This window comes from Pempheris klunzingeri, chromosome 5, assembly GCF_042242105.1.
Source record: "Pempheris klunzingeri isolate RE-2024b chromosome 5, fPemKlu1.hap1, whole genome shotgun sequence".
Classification (NCBI taxonomy): Eukaryota; Metazoa; Chordata; class Actinopteri; order Acropomatiformes; family Pempheridae; genus Pempheris; species Pempheris klunzingeri.
The window spans coordinates 28,183,019-28,205,970 of record NC_092016.1 but is presented as its reverse complement, the minus strand read 5'-3'; the positions used below and the strand labels follow the sequence as shown (position 1 = coordinate 28,205,970).

Here is a 22,952-nt window from a genome sequence, read left to right as displayed (position 1 = left end):
AACTTTGCTACTTGCTACAAAGATGCAGCTTTCATTTATTGACATATGGGTTTTTCAGCGGCACTGCAAGGGGAGAGATGCAGAAAAACTGGCCTCAAGATCATGAGTGCGAGGCCCATTAGCATTACGCATTGCTAGTTCTGCAATTGCTGCTTCAAATGACGAGAGGCCTTCCGGAAAAAAGTTTCCACGACTTGTTATCCCAAAGTGAATAATGACGTCAAACTTCTGCTCTCATGTTGACAACGTTCTGGTCATGTCATCATAGTGTTTGATTTATTGTCCTCGTCCAAAAGATGTTGGAGGAAGGTGTCAGGAAGATTTCTACCCGTCTGAAAGCGGCATTGTGGAATGCCAACAGTAGCTGAAGGTTTCCCTTTTCAAACCGGGCAGGTGTCTTAAGAGAAACATTGCATTGGCCGGGAATCGGACCCGGGTCTCCCGCGTGGCAGGCGAGAATTCTACCACTGAACCACCAATGCCGATGTGACGCTCACCTACCACGACAGCCTGCAAGGGGTTCATTACTCAACGTTTCAGTGCTATGTCAACAGCATCTGGCAATTTTGACTGAGACATACAAAATCCATTTTTTGAAGGGTATGGATCTATTCACTCTCCAAGAACACTAAGCAGATGTTTTGGTCAACTCACTGACACATCTGGAGATAAAGAATGCCATAGGTGCAGTGTCGAGCGACATCTCCAGATCCTGACGGAAACCCGCTGAGTGCGTTTCTGGACCTCGTAGTGCTTAATTGGACCTCATAGTGCTCATGGTGAAATGTTTGCATTTCGAACTCCTCTCATTGGATTAAGCGCATTCTTCACACTTGAGGTGAATTATCTCAAGACAAGCTTTCAGATACACAGTTCTGCTGGTTTTGAATAAGAATGTAAAATCGTAGACGTTGATGCATTTTGGATCAAGGTCTACTGATGAGTTTGTGTCCTGATAGTAAACGTGTATTTTGACCTGCTCTCTGTCAATTAAGCTCATTCTTGACACTTGATGTGAGTTCTCTTAATACTTCACTTAACTTTGCTACTTGCTACAAAGATGCAGCTTTCATTTATTGACATATGGGTTTTTCAGCGGCACTGCAAGGGGAGAGATGCAGAAAAACTGGCCTCAAGATCATGAGTGCGAGGCCCATTAGCATTACGCATTGCTAGTTCTGCAATTGCTGCTTCAAATGACGAGAGGCCTTCCGGAAAAAAGTTTCCACGACTTGTTATCCCAAAGTGAATAATGACGTCAAACTTCTGCTCTCATGTTGACAACGTTCTGGTCATGTCATCATAGTGTTTGATTTATTGTCCTCGTCCAAAAGATGTTGGAGGAAGGTGTCAGGAAGATTTCTACCCGTCTGAAAGCGGCATTGTGGAATGCCAACAGTAGCTGAAGGTTTCCCTTTTCAAACCGGGCAGGTGTCTTAAGAGAAACATTGCATTGGCCGGGAATCGGACCCGGGTCTCCCGCGTGGCAGGCGAGAATTCTACCACTGAACCACCAATGCCGATGTGACGCTCACCTACCACGACAGCCTGCAAGGGGTTCATTACTCAACGTTTCAATGCTATGTCAACAGCATCTGGCAATTTTGACTGAGACATACAAAATCCATTTTTTGAAGGGTATGGATCTATTCACTCTCCAAGAACACTAAGCAGATGTTTTGGTCAACTCACTGACACATCTGGAGATAAAGAATGCCATAGGTGCAGTGTCGAGCGACATCTCCAGATCCTGACGGAAACCCGCTGAGTGCGTTTCTGGACCTCGTAGTGCTTAATTGGACCTCATAGTGCTCATGGTGAAATGTTTGCATTTCGAACTCCTCTCATTGGATTAAGCGCATTCTTCACACTTGAGGTGAATTATCTCAAGACAAGCTTTCAGATACACAGTTCTGCTGGTTTTGAATAAGAATGTAAAATCGTAGACGTTGATGCATTTTGGATCAAGGTCTACTGATGAGTTTGTGTCCTGATAGTAAACGTGTATTTTGACCTGCTCTCTGTCAATTAAGCTCATTCTTGACACTTGATGTGAGTTCTCTTAATACTTCACTTAACTTTGCTACTTGCTACAAAGATGCAGCTTTCATTTATTGACATATGGGTTTTTCAGCGGCACTGCAAGGGGAGAGATGCAGAAAAACTGGCCTCAAGATCATGAGTGCGAGGCCCATTAGCATTACGCATTGCTAGTTCTGCAATTGCTGCTTCAAATGACGAGAGGCCTTCCGGAAAAAAGTTTCCACGACTTGTTATCCCAAAGTGAATAATGACGTCAAACTTCTGCTCTCATGTTGACAACATTCTGGTCATGTCATCATAGTGTTTGATTTATTGTCCTCGTCCAAAAGATGTTGGAGGAAGGTGTCAGGAAGATTTCTACCCGTCTGAAAGCGGCATTGTGGAATACCAACAGTAGCTGAAGGTTTCCCTTTTCAAACCAGGCAGGTGTCTTAAGAGAAACATTGCATTGGCCGGGAATCGGACCCGGGTCTCCCGCGTGGCAGGCGAGAATTCTACCACTGAACCACCAATGCCGATGTGACGCTCACCTACCACGACAGCCTGCAAGGGGTTCATTACTCAACGTTTCAATGCTATGTCAACAGCATCTGGCAATTTTGACTGAGACATACAAAATCCATTTTTTGAAGGGTATGGATCTATTCACTCTCCAAGAACACTAAGCAGATGTTTTGGTCAACTCACTGACACATCTGGAGATAAAGAATGCCATAGGTGCAGTGTCGAGCGACATCTCCAGATCCTGACGGAAACCCGCTGAGTGCGTTTCTGGACCTCGTAGTGCTTAATTGGACCTCATAGTGCTCATGGTGAAATGTTTGCATTTCGAACTCCTCTCATTGGATTAAGCGCATTCTTCACACTTGAGGTGAATTATCTCAAGACAAGCTTTCAGATACACAGTTCTGCTGGTTTTGAATAAGAATGTAAAATCGTAGACGTTGATGCATTTTGGATCAAGGTCTACTGATGAGTTTGTGTCCTGATAGTAAACGTGTATTTTGACCTGCTCTCTGTCAATTAAGCTCATTCTTGACACTTGATGTGAGTTCTCTTAATACTTCACTTAACTTTGCTACTTGCTACAAAGATGCAGCTTTCATTTATTGACATATGGGTTTTTCAGCGGCACTGCAAGGGGAGAGATGCAGAAAAACTGGCCTCAAGATCATGAGTGCGAGGCCCATTAGCATTACGCATTGCTAGTTCTGCAATTGCTGCTTCAAATGACGAGAGGCCTTCCGGAAAAAAGTTTCCACGACTTGTTATCCCAAAGTGAATAATGACGTCAAACTTCTGCTCTCATGTTGACAACGTTCTGGTCATGTCATCATAGTGTTTGATTCATTGTCCTCGTCCAAAAGATGTTGGAGGAAGGTGTCAGGAAGATTTCTACCCATCTGAAAGCGGTATTGTGGAATGCCAACAGTAGCTGAAGGTTTCCCTTTTCAAACCGGGCAGGTGTCTTAAGAGAAACATTGCATTGGCCGGGAATCGGACCCGGGTCTCCCGCGTGGCAGGTGAGAATTCTACCACTGAACCACCAATGCCGATGTGACGCTCACCTACCACGACAGCCTGCAAGGGGTTCATTACTCAACGTTTCAATGCTATGTCAACAGCATCTGGCAATTTTGACTGAGACATACAAAATCCATTTTTTGAAGGGTATGGATCTATTCACTCTCCAAGAACACTAAGCAGATGTTTTGGTCAACTCACTGACACATCTGGAGATAAAGAATGCCATAGGTGCAGTGTCGAGCGACATCTCCAGATCCTGACGGAAACCCGCTGAGTGCGTTTCTGGACCTCGTAGTGCTTAATTGGACCTCATAGTGCTCATGGTGAAATGTTTGCATTTCGAACTCCTCTCATTGGATTAAGCGCATTCTTCACACTTGAGGTGAATTATCTCAAGACAAGCTTTCAGATACACAGTTCTGCTGGTTTTGAATAAGAATGTAAAATCGTAGACGTCGATGCATTTTGGATCAAGGTCTACTGATGAGTTTGTGTCCTGATAGTAAACGTGTATTTTGACCTGCTCTCTGTCAATTAAGCTCATTCTTGACACTTGATGTGAGTTCTCTTAATACTTCACTTAACTTTGCTACTTGCTACAAAGATGCAGCTTTCATTTATTGACATATGGGTTTTTCAGCGGCACTGCAAGGGGAGAGATGCAGAAAAACTGGCCTCAAGATCATGAGTGCGAGGCCCATTAGCATTACGCATTGCTAGTTCTGCAATTGCTGCTTCAAATGACGAGAGGCCTTCCGGAAAAAAGTTTCCACGACTTGTTATCCCAAAGTGAATAATGACGTCAAACTTCTGCTCTCATGTTGACAACGTTCTGGTCATGTCATCATAGTGTTTGATTTATTGTCCTCGTCCAAAAGATGTTGGAGGAAGGTCTCAGGAAGATTTCTACCCGTCTGAAAGCGGCATTGTGGAATGCCAACAGTAGCTGAAGGTTTCCCTTTTCAAACCGGGCAGGTGTCTTAAGAGAAACATTGCATTGGCCGGGAATCGGACCCGGGTCTCCCGCGTGGCCGGCGAGAATTCTACCACTGAACCACCAATGTCGATGTGACGCTCACCTACCACGACAGCCTGCAAGGGGTTCATTACTCAACGTTTCAGTGCTATGTCAACAGCATCTGGCAATTTTGACTGAGACATACAAAATCCATTTTTTGAAGGGTATGGATCTATTCACTCTCCAAGAACACTAAGCAGATGTTTTGGTCAACTCACTGACACATCTGGAGATAAAGAATGCCATAGGTGCAGTGTCGAGCGACATCTCCAGATCCTGACGGAAACCCGCTGAGTGCGTTTCTGGACCTCGTAGTGCTTAATTGGACCTCATAGTGCTCATGGTGAAATGTTTGCATTTCGAACTCCTCTCATTGGATTAAGCGCATTCTTCACACTTGAGGTGAATTATCTCAAGACAAGCTTTCAGATACACAGTTCTGCTGGTTTTGAATAAGAATGTAAAATCGTAGACGTTGATGCATTTTGGATCAAGGTCTACTGATGAGTTTGTGTCCTGATAGTAAACGTGTATTTTGACCTGCTCTCTGTCAATTAAGCTCATTCTTGACACTTGATGTGAGTTCTCTTAATACTTCACTTAACTTTGCTACTTGCTACAAAGATGCAGCTTTCATTTATTGACATATGGGTTTTTCAGCGGCACTGCAAGGGGAGAGATGCAGAAAAACTGGCCTCAAGATCATGAGTGCGAGGCCCATTAGCATTACGCATTGCTAGTTCTGCAATTGCTGCTTCAAATGACGAGAGGCCTTCCGGAAAAAAGTTTCCACGACTTGTTATCCCAAAGTGAATAATGACGTCAAACTTCTGCTCTCATGTTGACAACGTTCTGGTCATGTCATCATAGTGTTTGATTTATTGTCCTCGTCCAAAAGATGTTGGAGGAAGGTGTCAGGAAGATTTCTACCCGTCTGAAAGCGGCATTGTGGAATGCCAACAGTAGCTGAAGGTTTCCCTTTTCAAACCGGGCAGGTGTCTTAAGAGAAACATTGCATTGGCCGGGAATCGGACCCGGGTCTCCCGCGTGGCAGGCGAGAATTCTACCACTGAACCACCAATGCCGATGTGACGCTCACCTACCACGACAGCCTGCAAGGGGTTCATTACTCAACGTTTCAATGCTATGTCAACAGCATCTGGCAATTTTGACTGAGACATACAAAATCCATTTTTTGAAGGGTATGGATCTATTCACTCTCCAAGAACACTAAGCAGATGTTTTGGTCAACTCACTGACACATCTGGAGATAAAGAATGCCATAGGTGCAGTGTCGAGCGACATCTCCAGATCCTGACGGAAACCCGCTGAGTGCGTTTCTGGACCTCGTAGTGCTTAATTGGACCTCATAGTGCTCATGGTGAAATGTTTGCATTTCAAACTCCTCTCATTGGATTAAGCGCATTCTTCACACTTGAGGTGAATTATCTCAAGACAAGCTTTCAGATACACAGTTCTGCTGGTTTTGAATAAGAATGTAAAATCGTAGACGTTGATGCATTTTGGATCAAGGTCTACTGATGAGTTTGTGTCCTGATAGTAAACGTGTATTTTGACCTGCTCTCTGTCAATTAAGCTCATTCTTGACACTTGATGTGAGTTCTCTTAATACTTCACTTAACTTTGCTACTTGCTACAAAGATGCAGCTTTCATTTATTGACATATGGGTTTTTCAGCGGCACTGCAAGGGGAGAGATGCAGAAAAACTGGCCTCAAGATCATGAGTGCGAGGCCCATTAGCATTACGCATTGCTAGTTCTGCAATTGCTGCTTCAAATGACGAGAGGCCTTCCGGAAAAAAGTTTCCACGACTTGTTATCCCAAAGTGAATAATGACGTCAAACTTCTGCTCTCATGTTGACAACGTTCTGGTCATGTCATCATAGTGTTTGATTTATTGTCCTCGTCCAAAAGATGTTGGAGGAAGGTGTCAGGAAGATTTCTACCCGTCTGAAAGCGGCATTGTGGAATGCCAACAGTAGCTGAAGGTTTCCCTTTTCAAACCGGGCAGGTGTCTTAAGAGAAACATTGCATTGGCCGGGAATCGGACCCGGGTCTCCCGCGTGGCAGGCGAGAATTCTACCACTGAACCACCAATGCCGATGTGACGCTCACCTACCACGACAGCCTGCAAGGGGTTCATTACTCAACGTTTCAATGCTATGTCAACAGCATCTGGCAATTTTGACTGAGACATACAAAATCCATTTTTTGAAGGGTATGGATCTATTCACTCTCCAAGAACACTAAGCAGATGTTTTGGTCAACTCACTGACACATCTGGAGATAAAGAATGCCATAGGTGCAGTGTCGAGCGACATCTCCAGATCCTGACGGAAACCCGCTGAGTGCGTTTCTGGACCTCGTAGTGCTTAATTGGACCTCATAGTGCTCATGGTGAAATGTTTGCATTTCAAACTCCTCTCATTGGATTAAGCGCATTCTTCACACTTGAGGTGAATTATCTCAAGACAAGCTTTCAGATACACAGTTCTGCTGGTTTTGAATAAGAATGTAAAATCGTAGACGTTGATGCATTTTGGATCAAGGTCTACTGATGAGTTTGTGTCCTGATAGTAAACGTGTATTTTGACCTGCTCTCTGTCAATTAAGCTCATTCTTGACACTTGATGTGAGTTCTCTTAATACTTCACTTAACTTTGCTACTTGCTACAAAGATGCAGCTTTCATTTATTGACATATGGGTTTTTCAGCGGCACTGCAAGGGGAGAGATGCAGAAAAACTGGCCTCAAGATCATGAGTGCGAGGCCCATTAGCATTACGCATTGCTAGTTCTGCAATTGCTGCTTCAAATGACGAGAGGCCTTCCGGAAAAAAGTTTCCACGACTTGTTATCCCAAAGTGAATAATGACGTCAAACTTCTGCTCTCATGTTGACAACATTCTGGTCATGTCATCATAGTGTTTGATTTATTGTCCTCGTCCAAAAGATGTTGGAGGAAGGTGTCAGGAAGATTTCTACCCGTCTGAAAGCGGCATTGTGGAATACCAACAGTAGCTGAAGGTTTCCCTTTTCAAACCAGGCAGGTGTCTTAAGAGAAACATTGCATTGGCCGGGAATCGGACCCGGGTCTCCCGCGTGGCAGGCGAGAATTCTACCACTGAACCACCAATGCCGATGTGACGCTCACCTACCACGACAGCCTGCAAGGGGTTCATTACTCAACGTTTCAATGCTATGTCAACAGCATCTGGCAATTTTGACTGAGACATACAAAATCCATTTTTTGAAGGGTATGGATCTATTCACTCTCCAAGAACACTAAGCAGATGTTTTGGTCAACTCACTGACACATCTGGAGATAAAGAATGCCATAGGTGCAGTGTCGAGCGACATCTCCAGATCCTGACGGAAACCCGCTGAGTGCGTTTCTGGACCTCGTAGTGCTTAATTGGACCTCATAGTGCTCATGGTGAAATGTTTGCATTTCGAACTCCTCTCATTGGATTAAGCGCATTCTTCACACTTGAGGTGAATTATCTCAAGACAAGCTTTCAGATACACAGTTCTGCTGGTTTTGAATAAGAATGTAAAATCGTAGACGTTGATGCATTTTGGATCAAGGTCTACTGATGAGTTTGTGTCCTGATAGTAAACGTGTATTTTGACCTGCTCTCTGTCAATTAAGCTCATTCTTGACACTTGATGTGAGTTCTCTTAATACTTCACTTAACTTTGCTACTTGCTACAAAGATGCAGCTTTCATTTATTGACATATGGGTTTTTCAGCGGCACTGCAAGGGGAGAGATGCAGAAAAACTGGCCTCAAGATCATGAGTGCGAGGCCCATTAGCATTACGCATTGCTAGTTCTGCAATTGCTGCTTCAAATGACGAGAGGCCTTCCGGAAAAAAGTTTCCACGACTTGTTATCCCAAAGTGAATAATGACGTCAAACTTCTGCTCTCATGTTGACAACGTTCTGGTCATGTCATCATAGTGTTTGATTCATTGTCCTCGTCCAAAAGATGTTGGAGGAAGGTGTCAGGAAGATTTCTACCCATCTGAAAGCGGTATTGTGGAATGCCAACAGTAGCTGAAGGTTTCCCTTTTCAAACCGGGCAGGTGTCTTAAGAGAAACATTGCATTGGCCGGGAATCGGACCCGGGTCTCCCGCGTGGCAGGTGAGAATTCTACCACTGAACCACCAATGCCGATGTGACGCTCACCTACCACGACAGCCTGCAAGGGGTTCATTACTCAACGTTTCAATGCTATGTCAACAGCATCTGGCAATTTTGACTGAGACATACAAAATCCATTTTTTGAAGGGTATGGATCTATTCACTCTCCAAGAACACTAAGCAGATGTTTTGGTCAACTCACTGACACATCTGGAGATAAAGAATGCCATAGGTGCAGTGTCGAGCGACATCTCCAGATCCTGACGGAAACCCGCTGAGTGCGTTTCTGGACCTCGTAGTGCTTAATTGGACCTCATAGTGCTCATGGTGAAATGTTTGCATTTCGAACTCCTCTCATTGGATTAAGCGCATTCTTCACACTTGAGGTGAATTATCTCAAGACAAGCTTTCAGATACACAGTTCTGCTGGTTTTGAATAAGAATGTAAAATCGTAGACGTCGATGCATTTTGGATCAAGGTCTACTGATGAGTTTGTGTCCTGATAGTAAACGTGTATTTTGACCTGCTCTCTGTCAATTAAGCTCATTCTTGACACTTGATGTGAGTTCTCTTAATACTTCACTTAACTTTGCTACTTGCTACAAAGATGCAGCTTTCATTTATTGACATATGGGTTTTTCAGCGGCACTGCAAGGGGAGAGATGCAGAAAAACTGGCCTCAAGATCATGAGTGCGAGGCCCATTAGCATTACGCATTGCTAGTTCTGCAATTGCTGCTTCAAATGACGAGAGGCCTTCCGGAAAAAAGTTTCCACGACTTGTTATCCCAAAGTGAATAATGACGTCAAACTTCTGCTCTCATGTTGACAACGTTCTGGTCATGTCATCATAGTGTTTGATTTATTGTCCTCGTCCAAAAGATGTTGGAGGAAGGTCTCAGGAAGATTTCTACCCGTCTGAAAGCGGCATTGTGGAATGCCAACAGTAGCTGAAGGTTTCCCTTTTCAAACCGGGCAGGTGTCTTAAGAGAAACATTGCATTGGCCGGGAATCGGACCCGGGTCTCCCGCGTGGCCGGCGAGAATTCTACCACTGAACCACCAATGTCGATGTGACGCTCACCTACCACGACAGCCTGCAAGGGGTTCATTACTCAACGTTTCAGTGCTATGTCAACAGCATCTGGCAATTTTGACTGAGACATACAAAATCCATTTTTTGAAGGGTATGGATCTATTCACTCTCCAAGAACACTAAGCAGATGTTTTGGTCAACTCACTGACACATCTGGAGATAAAGAATGCCATAGGTGCAGTGTCGAGCGACATCTCCAGATCCTGACGGAAACCCGCTGAGTGCGTTTCTGGACCTCGTAGTGCTTAATTGGACCTCATAGTGCTCATGGTGAAATGTTTGCATTTCGAACTCCTCTCATTGGATTAAGCGCATTCTTCACACTTGAGGTGAATTATCTCAAGACAAGCTTTCAGATACACAGTTCTGCTGGTTTTGAATAAGAATGTAAAATCGTAGACGTTGATGCATTTTGGATCAAGGTCTACTGATGAGTTTGTGTCCTGATAGTAAACGTGTATTTTGACCTGCTCTCTGTCAATTAAGCTCATTCTTGACACTTGATGTGAGTTCTCTTAATACTTCACTTAACTTTGCTACTTGCTACAAAGATGCAGCTTTCATTTATTGACATATGGGTTTTTCAGCGGCACTGCAAGGGGAGAGATGCAGAAAAACTGGCCTCAAGATCATGAGTGCGAGGCCCATTAGCATTACGCATTGCTAGTTCTGCAATTGCTGCTTCAAATGACGAGAGGCCTTCCGGAAAAAAGTTTCCACGACTTGTTATCCCAAAGTGAATAATGACGTCAAACTTCTGCTCTCATGTTGACAACGTTCTGGTCATGTCATCATAGTGTTTGATTCATTGTCCTCGTCCAAAAGATGTTGGAGGAAGGTGTCAGGAAGATTTCTACCCATCTGAAAGCGGTATTGTGGAATGCCAACAGTAGCTGAAGGTTTCCCTTTTCAAACCGGGCAGGTGTCTTAAGAGAAACATTGCATTGGCCGGGAATCGGACCCGGGTCTCCCGCGTGGCAGGTGAGAATTCTACCACTGAACCACCAATGCCGATGTGACGCTCACCTACCACGACAGCCTGCAAGGGGTTCATTACTCAACGTTTCAATGCTATGTCAACAGCATCTGGCAATTTTGACTGAGACATACAAAATCCATTTTTTGAAGGGTATGGATCTATTCACTCTCCAAGAACACTAAGCAGATGTTTTGGTCAACTCACTGACACATCTGGAGATAAAGAATGCCATAGGTGCAGTGTCGAGCGACATCTCCAGATCCTGACGGAAACCCGCTGAGTGCGTTTCTGGACCTCGTAGTGCTTAATTGGACCTCATAGTGCTCATGGTGAAATGTTTGCATTTCGAACTCCTCTCATTGGATTAAGCGCATTCTTCACACTTGAGGTGAATTATCTCAAGACAAGCTTTCAGATACACAGTTCTGCTGGTTTTGAATAAGAATGTAAAATCGTAGACGTCGATGCATTTTGGATCAAGGTCTACTGATGAGTTTGTGTCCTGATAGTAAACGTGTATTTTGACCTGCTCTCTGTCAATTAAGCTCATTCTTGACACTTGATGTGAGTTCTCTTAATACTTCACTTAACTTTGCTACTTGCTACAAAGATGCAGCTTTCATTTATTGACATATGGGTTTTTCAGCGGCACTGCAAGGGGAGAGATGCAGAAAAACTGGCCTCAAGATCATGAGTGCGAGGCCCATTAGCATTACGCATTGCTAGTTCTGCAATTGCTGCTTCAAATGACGAGAGGCCTTCCGGAAAAAAGTTTCCACGACTTGTTATCCCAAAGTGAATAATGACGTCAAACTTCTGCTCTCATGTTGACAACGTTCTGGTCATGTCATCATAGTGTTTGATTTATTGTCCTCGTCCTAAAGATGTTGGAGGAAGGTCTCAGGAAGATTTCTACCCGTCTGAAAGCGGCATTGTGGAATGCCAACAGTAGCTGAAGGTTTCCCTTTTCAAACCGGGCAGGTGTCTTAAGAGAAACATTGCATTGGCCGGGAATCGGACCCGGGTCTCCCGCGTGGCCGGCGAGAATTCTACCACTGAACCACCAATGTCGATGTGACGCTCACCTACCACGACAGCCTGCAAGGGGTTCATTACTCAACGTTTCAGTGCTATGTCAACAGCATCTGGCAATTTTGACTGAGACATACAAAATCCATTTTTTGAAGGGTATGGATCTATTCACTCTCCAAGAACACTAAGCAGATGTTTTGGTCAACTCACTGACACATCTGGAGATAAAGAATGCCATAGGTGCAGTGTCGAGCGACATCTCCAGATCCTGACGGAAACCCGCTGAGTGCGTTTCTGGACCTCGTAGTGCTTAATTGGACCTCATAGTGCTCATGGTGAAATGTTTGCATTTCGAACTCCTCTCATTGGATTAAGCGCATTCTTCACACTTGAGGTGAATTATCTCAAGACAAGCTTTCAGATACACAGTTCTGCTGGTTTTGAATAAGAATGTAAAATCGTAGACGTTGATGCATTTTGGATCAAGGTCTACTGATGAGTTTGTGTCCTGATAGTAAACGTGTATTTTGACCTGCTCTCTGTCAATTAAGCTCATTCTTGACACTTGATGTGAGTTCTCTTAATACTTCACTTAACTTTGCTACTTGCTACAAAGATGCAGCTTTCATTTATTGACATATGGGTTTTTCAGCGGCACTGCAAGGGGAGAGATGCAGAAAAACTGGCCTCAAGATCATGAGTGCGAGGCCCATTAGCATTACGCATTGCTAGTTCTGCAATTGCTGCTTCAAATGACGAGAGGCCTTCCGGAAAAAAGTTTCCACGACTTGTTATCCCAAAGTGAATAATGACGTCAAACTTCTGCTCTCATGTTGACAACGTTCTGGTCATGTCATCATAGTGTTTGATTTATTGTCCTCGTCCAAAAGATGTTGGAGGAAGGTGTCAGGAAGATTTCTACCCGTCTGAAAGCGGCATTGTGGAATGCCAACAGTAGCTGAAGGTTTCCCTTTTCAAACCGGGCAGGTGTCTTAAGAGAAACATTGCATTGGCCGGGAATCGGACCCGGGTCTCCCGCGTGGCAGGCGAGAATTCTACCACTGAACCACCAATGCCGATGTGACGCTCACCTACCACGACAGCCTGCAAGGGGTTCATTACTCAACGTTTCAGTGCTATGTCAACAGCATCTGGCAATTTTGACTGAGACATACAAAATCCATTTTTTGAAGGGTATGGATCTATTCACTCTCCAAGAACACTAAGCAGATGTTTTGGTCAACTCACTGACACATCTGGAGATAAAGAATGCCATAGGTGCAGTGTCGAGCGACATCTCCAGATCCTGACGGAAACCCGCTGAGTGCGTTTCTGGACCTCGTAGTGCTTAATTGGACCTCATAGTGCTCATGGTGAAATGTTTGCATTTCGAACTCCTCTCATTGGATTAAGCGCATTCTTCACACTTGAGGTGAATTATCTCAAGACAAGCTTTCAGATACACAGTTCTGCTGGTTTTGAATAAGAATGTAAAATCGTAGACGTTGATGCATTTTGGATCAAGGTCTACTGATGAGTTTGTGTCCTGATAGTAAACGTGTATTTTGACCTTCTCTCTGTCAATTAAGCTCATTCTTGACACTTGATGTGAGTTCTCTTAATACTTCACTTAACTTTGCTACTTGCTACAAAGATGCAGCTTTCATTTATTGACATATGGGTTTTTCAGCGGCACTGCAAGGGGAGAGATGCAGAAAAACTGGCCTCAAGATCATGAGTGCGAGGCCCATTAGCATTACGCATTGCTAGTTCTGCAATTGCTGCTTCAAATGACGAGAGGCCTTCCGGAAAAAAGTTTCCACGACTTGTTATCCCAAAGTGAATAATGACGTCAAACTTCTGCTCTCATGTTGACAACGTTCTGGTCATGTCATCATAGTGTTTGATTCATTGTCCTCGTCCAAAAGATGTTGGAGGAAGGTGTCAGGAAGATTTCTACCCATCTGAAAGCGGTATTGTGGAATGCCAACAGTAGCTGAAGGTTTCCCTTTTCAAACCGGGCAGGTGTCTTAAGAGAAACATTGCATTGGCCGGGAATCGGACCCGGGTCTCCCGCGTGGCAGGTGAGAATTCTACCACTGAACCACCAATGCCTATGTGACGCGCACCTACCACGACAGCCTGCAAGGGGTTCATTACTCAACGTTTCAATGCTATGTCAACAGCATCTGGCAATTTTGACTGAGACATACAAAATCCATTTTTTGAAGGGTATGGATCTATTCACTCTCCAAGAACACTAAGCAGATGTTTTGGTCAACTCACTGACACATCTGGAGATAAAGAATGCCATAGGTGCAGTGTCGAGCGACATCTCCAGATCCTGACGGAAACCCGCTGAGTGCGTTTCTGGACCTCGTAGTGCTTAATTGGACCTCATAGTGCTCATGGTGAAATGTTTGCATTTCGAACTCCTCTCATTGGATTAAGCGCATTCTTCACACTTGAGGTGAATTATCTCAAGACAAGCTTTCAGATACACAGTTCTGCTGGTTTTGAATAAGAATGTAAAATCGTAGACGTCGATGCATTTTGGATCAAGGTCTACTGATGAGTTTGTGTCCTGATAGTAAACGTGTATTTTGACCTGCTCTCTGTCAATTAAGCTCATTCTTGACACTTGATGTGAGTTCTCTTAATACTTCACTTAACTTTGCTACTTGCTACAAAGATGCAGCTTTCATTTATTGACATATGGGTTTTTCAGCGGCACTGCAAGGGGAGAGATGCAGAAAAACTGGCCTCAAGATCATGAGTGTGAGGCCCATTAGCATTACGCATTGCTAGTTCTGCAATTGCTGCTTCAAATGACGAGAGGCCTTCCGGAAAAAAGTTTCCACGACTTGTTATCCCAAAGTGAATAATGACGTCAAACTTCTGCTCTCATGTTGACAACGTTCTGGTCATGTCATCATAGTGTTTGATTTATTGTCCTCGTCCAAAAGATGTTGGAGGAAGGTCTCAGGAAGATTTCTACCCGTCTGAAAGCGGCATTGTGGAATGCCAACAGTAGCTGAAGGTTTCCCTTTTCAAACCGGGCAGGTGTCTTAAGAGAAACATTGCATTGGCCGGGAATCGGACCCGGGTCTCCCGCGTGGCCGGCGAGAATTCTACCACTGAACCACCAATGTCGATGTGACGCTCACCTACCACGACAGCCTGCAAGGGGTTCATTACTCAACGTTTCAGTGCTATGTCAACAGCATCTGGCAATTTTGACTGAGACATACAAAATCCATTTTTTGAAGGGTATGGATCTATTCACTCTCCAAGAACACTAAGCAGATGTTTTGGTCAACTCACTGACACATCTGGAGATAAAGAATGCCATAGGTGCAGTGTCGAGCGACATCTCCAGATCCTGACGGAAACCCGCTGAGTGCGTTTCTGGACCTCGTAGTGCTTAATTGGACCTCATAGTGCTCATGGTGAAATGTTTGCATTTCGAACTCCTCTCATTGGATTAAGCGCATTCTTCACACTTGAGGTGAATTATCTCAAGACAAGCTTTCAGATACACAGTTCTGCTGGTTTTGAATAAGAATGTAAAATCGTAGACGTTGATGCATTTTGGATCAAGGTCTACTGATGAGTTTGTGTCCTGATAGTAAACGTGTATTTTGACCTGCTCTCTGTCAATTAAGCTCATTCTTGACACTTGATGTGAGTTCTCTTAATACTTCACTTAACTTTGCTACTTGCTACAAAGATGCAGCTTTCATTTATTGACATATGGGTTTTTCAGCGGCACTGCAAGGGGAGAGATGCAGAAAAACTGGCCTCAAGATCATGAGTGCGAGGCCCATTAGCATTACGCATTGCTAGTTCTGCAATTGCTGCTTCAAATGACGAGAGGCCTTCCGGAAAAAAGTTTCCACGACTTGTTATCCCAAAGTGAATAATGACGTCAAACTTCTGCTCTCATGTTGACAACGTTCTGGTCATGTCATCATAGTGTTTGATTTATTGTCCTCGTCCAAAAGATGTTGGAGGAAGGTGTCAGGAAGATTTCTACCCGTCTGAAAGCGGCATTGTGGAATGCCAACAGTAGCTGAAGGTTTCCCTTTTCAAACCGGGCAGGTGTCTTAAGAGAAACATTGCATTGGCCGGGAATCGGACCCGGGTCTCCCGCGTGGCAGGCGAGAATTCTACCACTGAACCACCAATGCCGATGTGACGCTCACCTACCACGACAGCCTGCAAGGGGTTCATTACTCAACGTTTCAGTGCTATGTCAACAGCATCTGGCAATTTTGACTGAGACATACAAAATCCATTTTTTGAAGGGTATGGATCTATTCACTCTCCAAGAACACTAAGCAGATGTTTTGGTCAACTCACTGACACATCTGGAGATAAAGAATGCCATAGGTGCAGTGTCGAGCGACATCTCCAGATCCTGACGGAAACCCGCTGAGTGCGTTTCTGGACCTCGTAGTGCTTAATTGGACCTCATAGTGCTCATGGTGAAATGTTTGCATTTCGAACTCCTCTCATTGGATTAAGCGCATTCTTCACACTTGAGGTGAATTATCTCAAGACAAGCTTTCAGATACACAGTTCTGCTGGTTTTGAATAAGAATGTAAAATCGTAGACGTCGATGCATTTTGGATCAAGGTCTACTGATGAGTTTGTGTCCTGATAGTAAACGTGTATTTTGACCTGCTCTCTGTCAATTAAGCTCATTCTTGACACTTGATGTGAGTTCTCTTAATACTTCACTTAACTTTGCTACTTGCTACAAAGATGCAGCTTTCATTTATTGACATATGGGTTTTTCAGCGGCACTGCAAGGGGAGAGATGCAGAAAAACTGGCCTCAAGATCATGAGTGCGAGGCCCATTAGCATTACGCATTGCTAGTTCTGCAATTGCTGCTTCAAATGACGAGAGGCCTTCCGGAAAAAAGTTTCCACGACTTGTTATCCCAAAGTGAATAATGACGTCAAACTTCTGCTCTCATGTTGACAACGTTCTGGTCATGTCATCATAGTGTTTGATTTATTGTCCTCGTCCAAAAGATGTTGGAGGAAGGTGTCAGGAAGATTTCTACCCGTCTGAAAGCGGCATTGTGGAATGCCAACAGTAGCTGAAGGTTTCCCTTTTCAAACCGGGCAGGTGTCTTAAGAGAAACATTGCATTGGCCGGGAATCGGACCCGGGTCTCCCGCGTGGCAGGCGAGAATTCTACCACTGAACCACCAATGCCGATGTGACGCTCACCTACCACGACAGCCTGCAAGGGGTTCATTACTCAACGTTTCAATGCTATGTCAACAGCATCTGGCAATTTTGACTGAGACATACAAAATCCATTTTTTGAAGGGTATGGATCTATTCACTCTCCAAGAACACTAAGCAGATGTTTTGGTCAACTCACTGACACATCTGGAGATAAAGAATGCCATAGGTGCAGTGTCGAGCGACATCTCCAGATCCTGACGGAAACCCGCTGAGTGCGTTTCTGGACCTCGTAGTGCTTAATTGGACCTCATAGTGCTCATGGTGAAATGTTTGCATTTCGAACTCCTCTCATTGGATTAAGCGCATTCTTCACACTTGAGGTGAATTATCTCAAGACAAGCTTTCAGATACACAGTTCTGCTGGTTTTGAATAAGAATGTAAAATCGTAGACGTTGATGCATTTTGGATCAAGGTCTACTGATGAGTTTGTGTCCTGATAGTAAACGTGTATTTTGACCTTCTCTCTGTCAATTAAGCTCATTCTTGACACTTGATGTGAGTTCTCTTAATACTTCACTTAACTTTGCTACTTGCTACAAAGATGCAGCTTTCATTTATTGACATATGGGTTTTTCAGCGGCACTGCAAGGGGAGAGATGCAGAAAAACTGGCCTCAAGATCATGAGTGCGAGGCCCATTAGCATTACGCATTGCTAGTTCTGCAATTGCTGCTTCAAATGACGAGAGGCCTTCCGGAAAAAAGTTTCCACGACTTGTTATCCCAAAGTGAATAATGACGTCAAACTTCTGCTCTCATGTTGACAACGTTCTGGTCATGTCATCATAGTGTTTGATTTATTGTCCTCGTCCAAAAGATGTTGGAGGAAGGTGTCAGGAAGATTTCTACCCGTCTGAAAGCGGCATTGTGGAATGCCAACAGTAGCTGAAGGTTTCCCTTTTCAAACCGGGCAGGTGTCTTAAGAGAAACATTGCATTGGCCGGGAATCGGACCCGGGTCTCCCGCGTGGCAGGCGAGAATTCTACCACTGAACCACCAATGCCGATGTGACGCTCACCTACCACGACAGCCTGCAAGGGGTTCATTACTCAACGTTTCAATGCTATGTCAACAGCATCTGGCAATTTTGACTGAGACATACAAAATCCATTTTTTGAAGGGTATGGATCTATTCACTCTCCAAGAACACTAAGCAGATGTTTTGGTCAACTCACTGACACATCTGGAGATAAAGAATGCCATAGGTGCAGTGTCGAGCGACATCTCCAGATCCTGACGGAAACCCGCTGAGTGCGTTTCTGGACCTCGTAGTGCTTAATTGGACCTCATAGTGCTCATGGTGAAATGTTTGCATTTCGAACTCCTCTCATTGGATTAAGCGCATTCTTCACACTTGAGGTGAATTATCTCAAGACAAGCTTTCAGATACACAGTTCTGCTGGTTTTGAATAAGAATGTAAAATCGTAGACGTCGATGCATTTTGGATCAAGGTCTACTGATGAGTTTGTGTCCTGATAGTAAACGTGTATTTTGACCTGCTCTCTGTCAATTAAGCTCATTCTTGACACTTGATGTGAGTTCTCTTAATACTTCACTTAACTTTGCTACTTGCTACAAAGATGCAGCTTTCATTTATTGACATATGGGTTTTTCAGCGGCACTGCAAGGGGAGAGATGCAGAAAAACTGGCCTCAAGATCATGAGTGCGAGGCCCATTAGCATTACGCATTGCTAGTTCTGCAATTGCTGCTTCAAATGACGAGAGGCCTTCCGGAAAAAAGTTTCCACGACTTGTTATCCCAAAGTGAATAATGACGTCAAACTTCTGCTCTCATGTTGACAACGTTCTGGTCATGTCATCATAGTGTTTGATTTATTGTCCTCGTCCAAAAGATGTTGGAGGAAGGTGTCAGGAAGATTTCTACCCGTCTGAAAGCGGCATTGTGGAATGCCAACAGTAGCTGAAGGTTTCCCTTTTCAAACCGGGCAGGTGTCTTAAGAGAAACATTGCATTGGCCGGGAATCGGACCCGGGTCTCCCGCGTGGCAGGCGAGAATTCTACCACTGAACCACCAAAGCCGATGTGACGCTCACCTACCACGACAGCCTTCAAGGGGTTCATTACTCAACGTTTCAATGCTATGTCAACAGCATCTGGCAATTTTGACTGAGACATACAAAATCCATTTTTTGAAGGGTATGGATCTATTCACTCTCCAAGAACACTAAGCAGATGTTTTGGTCAACTCACTGACACATCTGGAGATAAAGAATGCCATAGGTGCAGTGTCGAGCGACATCTCCAGATCCTGACGGAAACCCGCTGAGTGCGTTTCTGGACCTCGTAGTGCTTAATTGGACCTCATAGTGCTCATGGTGAAATGTTTGCATTTCGAACTCCTCTCATTGGATTAAGCGCATTCTTCACACTTGAGGTGAATTATCTCAAGACAAGCTTTCAGATACACAGTTCTGCTGGTTTTGAATAAGAATGTAAAATCGTAGACGTTGATGCATTTTGGATCAAGGTCTACTGATGAGTTTGTGTCCTGATAGTAAACGTGTATTTTGACCTGCTCTCTGTCAATTAAGCTCATTCTTGACACTTGATGTGAGTTCTCTTAATACTTCACTTAACTTTGCTACTTGCTACAAAGATGCAGCTTTCATTTATTGACATATGGGTTTTTCAGCGGCACTGCAAGGGGAGAGATGCAGAAAAACTGGCCTCAAGATCATGAGTGCGAGGCCCATTAGCATTACGCATTGCTAGTTCTGCAATTGCTGCTTCAAATGACGAGAGGCCTTCCGGAAAAAAGTTTCCACGACTTGTTATCCCAAAGTGAATAATGACGTCAAACTTCTGCTCTCATGTTGACAACGTTCTGGTCATGTCATCATAGTGTTTGATTCATTGTCCTCGTCCAAAAGATGTTGGAGGAAGGTGTCAGGAAGATTTCTACCCATCTGAAAGCGGTATTGTGGAATGCCAACAGTAGCTGAAGGTTTCCCTTTTCAAACCGGGCAGGTGTCTTAAGAGAAACATTGCATTGGCCGGGAATCGGACCCGGGTCTCCCGCGTGGCAGGTGAGAATTCTACCACTGAACCACCAATGCCGATGTGACGCGCACCTACCACGACAGCCTGCAAGGGGTTCATTACTCAACGTTTCAATGCTATGTCAACAGCATCTGGCAATTTTGACTGAGACATACAAAATCCATTTTTTGAAGGGTATGGATCTATTCACTCTCCAAGAACACTAAGCAGATGTTTTGGTCAACTCACTGACACATCTGGAGATAAAGAATGCCATAGGTGCAGTGTCGAGCGACATCTCCAGATCCTGACGGAAACCCGCTGAGTGCGTTTCTGGACCTCGTAGTGCTTAATTGGACCTCATAGTGCTCATGGTGAAATGTTTGCATTTCGAACTCCTCTCATTGGATTAAGCGCATTCTTCACACTTGAGGTGAATTATCTCAAGACAAGCTTTCAGATACACAGTTCTGCTGGTTTTGAATAAGAATGTAAAATCGTAGACGTCGATGCATTTTGGATCAAGGTCTACTGATGAGTTTGTGTCCTGATAGTAAACGTGTATTTTGACCTGCTCTCTGTCAATTAAGCTCATTCTTGACACTTGATGTGAGTTCTCTTAATACTTCACTTAACTTTGCTACTTGCTACAAAGATGCAGCTTTCATTTATTGACATATGGGTTTTTCAGCGGCACTGCAAGGGGAGAGATGCAGAAAAACTGGCCTCAAGATCATGAGTGTGAGGCCCATTAGCATTACGCATTGCTAGTTCTGCAATTGCTGCTTCAAATGACGAGAGGCCTTCCGGAAAAAAGTTTCCACGACTTGTTATCCCAAAGTGAATAATGACGTCAAACTTCTGCTCTCATGTTGACAACGTTCTGGTCATGTCATCATAGTGTTTGATTTATTGTCCTCGTCCAAAAGATGTTGGAGGAAGGTCTCAGGAAGATTTCTACCCGTCTGAAAGCGGCATTGTGGAATGCCAACAGTAGCTGAAGGTTTCCCTTTTCAAACCGGGCAGGTGTCTTAAGAGAAACATTGCATTGGCCGGGAATCGGACCCGGGTCTCCCGCGTGGCCGGCGAGAATTCTACCACTGAACCACCAATGTCGATGTGACGCTCACCTACCACGACAGCCTGCAAGGGGTTCATTACTCAACGTTTCAGTGCTATGTCAACAGCATCTGGCAATTTTGACTGAGACATACAAAATCCATTTTTTGAAGGGTATGGATCTATTCACTCTCCAAGAACACTAAGCAGATGTTTTGGTCAACTCACTGACACATCTGGAGATAAAGAATGCCATAGGTGCAGTGTCGAGCGACATCTCCAGATCCTGACGGAAACCCGCTGAGTGCGTTTCTGGACCTCGTAGTGCTTAATTGGACCTCATAGTGCTCATGGTGAAATGTTTGCATTTCGAACTCCTCTCATTGGATTAAGCGCATTCTTCACACTTGAGGTGAATTATCTCAAGACAAGCTTTCAGATACACAGTTCTGCTGGTTTTGAATAAGAATGTAAAATCGTAGACGTTGATGCATTTTGGATCAAGGTCTACTGATGAGTTTGTGTCCTGATAGTAAACGTGTATTTTGACCTGCTCTCTGTCAATTAAGCTCATTCTTGACACTTGATGTGAGTTCTCTTAATACTTCACTTAACTTTGCTACTTGCTACAAAGATGCAGCTTTCATTTATTGACATATGGGTTTTTCAGCGGCACTGCAAGGGGAGAGATGCAGAAAAACTGGCCTCAAGATCATGAGTGCGAGGCCCATTAGCATTACGCATTGCTAGTTCTGCAATTGCTGCTTCAAATGACGAGAGGCCTTCCGGAAAAAAGTTTCCACGACTTGTTATCCCAAAGTGAATAATGACGTCAAACTTCTGCTCTCATGTTGACAACGTTCTGGTCATGTCATCATAGTGTTTGATTTATTGTCCTCGTCCAAAAGATGTTGGAGGAAGGTGTCAGGAAGATTTCTACCCGTCTGAAAGCGGCATTGTGGAATGCCAACAGTAGCTGAAGGTTTCCCTTTTCAAACCGGGCAGGTGTCTTAAGAGAAACATTGCATTGGCCGGGAATCGGACCCGGGTCTCCCGCGTGGCAGGCGAGAATTCTACCACTGAACCACCAATGCCGATGTGACGCTCACCTACCACGACAGCCTGCAAGGGGTTCATTACTCAACGTTTCAGTGCTATGTCAACAGCATCTGGCAATTTTGACTGAGACATACAAAATCCATTTTTTGAAGGGTATGGATCTATTCACTCTCCAAGAACACTAAGCAGATGTTTTGGTCAACTCACTGACACATCTGGAGATAAAGAATGCCATAGGTGCAGTGTCGAGCGACATCTCCAGATCCTGACGGAAACCCGCTGAGTGCGTTTCTGGACCTCGTAGTGCTTAATTGGACCTCATAGTGCTCATGGTGAAATGTTTGCATTTCGAACTCCTCTCATTGGATTAAGCGCATTCTTCACACTTGAGGTGAATTATCTCAAGACAAGCTTTCAGATACACAGTTCTGCTGGTTTTGAATAAGAATGTAAAATCGTAGACGTCGATGCATTTTGGATCAAGGTCTACTGATGAGTTTGTGTCCTGATAGTAAACGTGTATTTTGACCTGCTCTCTGTCAATTAAGCTCATTCTTGACACTTGATGTGAGTTCTCTTAATACTTCACTTAACTTTGCTACTTGCTACAAAGATGCAGCTTTCATTTATTGACATATGGGTTTTTCAGCGGCACTGCAAGGGGAGAGATGCAGAAAAACTGGCCTCAAGATCATGAGTGCGAGGCC

At 44.2% G+C, this 22,952-nt stretch overlaps 11 non-coding genes across 11 annotated transcripts; all 11 read right to left on the bottom strand.

Annotated features, from left to right (window-relative positions):
* Window positions 1–411: 411 nt before the first annotated feature.
* trnag-gcc (transfer RNA glycine (anticodon GCC)) lies at window positions 412–482 on the bottom strand. The gene has a single exon. It is a non-coding gene; the product is annotated as a tRNA-Gly (tRNA).
* A 967-nt stretch (window positions 483–1,449) lies between these two features.
* trnag-gcc (transfer RNA glycine (anticodon GCC)) lies at window positions 1,450–1,520 on the bottom strand. The gene has a single exon. It is a non-coding gene; the product is annotated as a tRNA-Gly (tRNA).
* Window positions 1,521–2,487: 967 nt separating this feature from the next.
* trnag-gcc (transfer RNA glycine (anticodon GCC)) lies at window positions 2,488–2,558 on the bottom strand. Its single transcript has one exon. It is a non-coding gene; the product is annotated as a tRNA-Gly (tRNA).
* A 3,043-nt stretch (window positions 2,559–5,601) lies between these two features.
* On the bottom strand, window positions 5,602–5,672 carry trnag-gcc (transfer RNA glycine (anticodon GCC)). Its single transcript has one exon. It is a non-coding gene; the product is annotated as a tRNA-Gly (tRNA).
* A 967-nt stretch (window positions 5,673–6,639) lies between these two features.
* Window positions 6,640–6,710, bottom strand: trnag-gcc (transfer RNA glycine (anticodon GCC)). Its single transcript has one exon. It is a non-coding gene; the product is annotated as a tRNA-Gly (tRNA).
* A 967-nt stretch (window positions 6,711–7,677) lies between these two features.
* On the bottom strand, window positions 7,678–7,748 carry trnag-gcc (transfer RNA glycine (anticodon GCC)). Its single transcript has one exon. It is a non-coding gene; the product is annotated as a tRNA-Gly (tRNA).
* Window positions 7,749–12,867: 5,119 nt separating this feature from the next.
* Window positions 12,868–12,938, bottom strand: trnag-gcc (transfer RNA glycine (anticodon GCC)). The gene has a single exon. It is a non-coding gene; the product is annotated as a tRNA-Gly (tRNA).
* A 3,043-nt stretch (window positions 12,939–15,981) lies between these two features.
* Window positions 15,982–16,052, bottom strand: trnag-gcc (transfer RNA glycine (anticodon GCC)). Its single transcript has one exon. It is a non-coding gene; the product is annotated as a tRNA-Gly (tRNA).
* A 967-nt stretch (window positions 16,053–17,019) lies between these two features.
* trnag-gcc (transfer RNA glycine (anticodon GCC)) lies at window positions 17,020–17,090 on the bottom strand. The gene has a single exon. It is a non-coding gene; the product is annotated as a tRNA-Gly (tRNA).
* Window positions 17,091–18,057: 967 nt separating this feature from the next.
* trnag-gcc (transfer RNA glycine (anticodon GCC)) lies at window positions 18,058–18,128 on the bottom strand. Its single transcript has one exon. It is a non-coding gene; the product is annotated as a tRNA-Gly (tRNA).
* A 4,081-nt stretch (window positions 18,129–22,209) lies between these two features.
* On the bottom strand, window positions 22,210–22,280 carry trnag-gcc (transfer RNA glycine (anticodon GCC)). Its single transcript has one exon. It is a non-coding gene; the product is annotated as a tRNA-Gly (tRNA).
* Window positions 22,281–22,952: the final 672 nt, after the last annotated feature.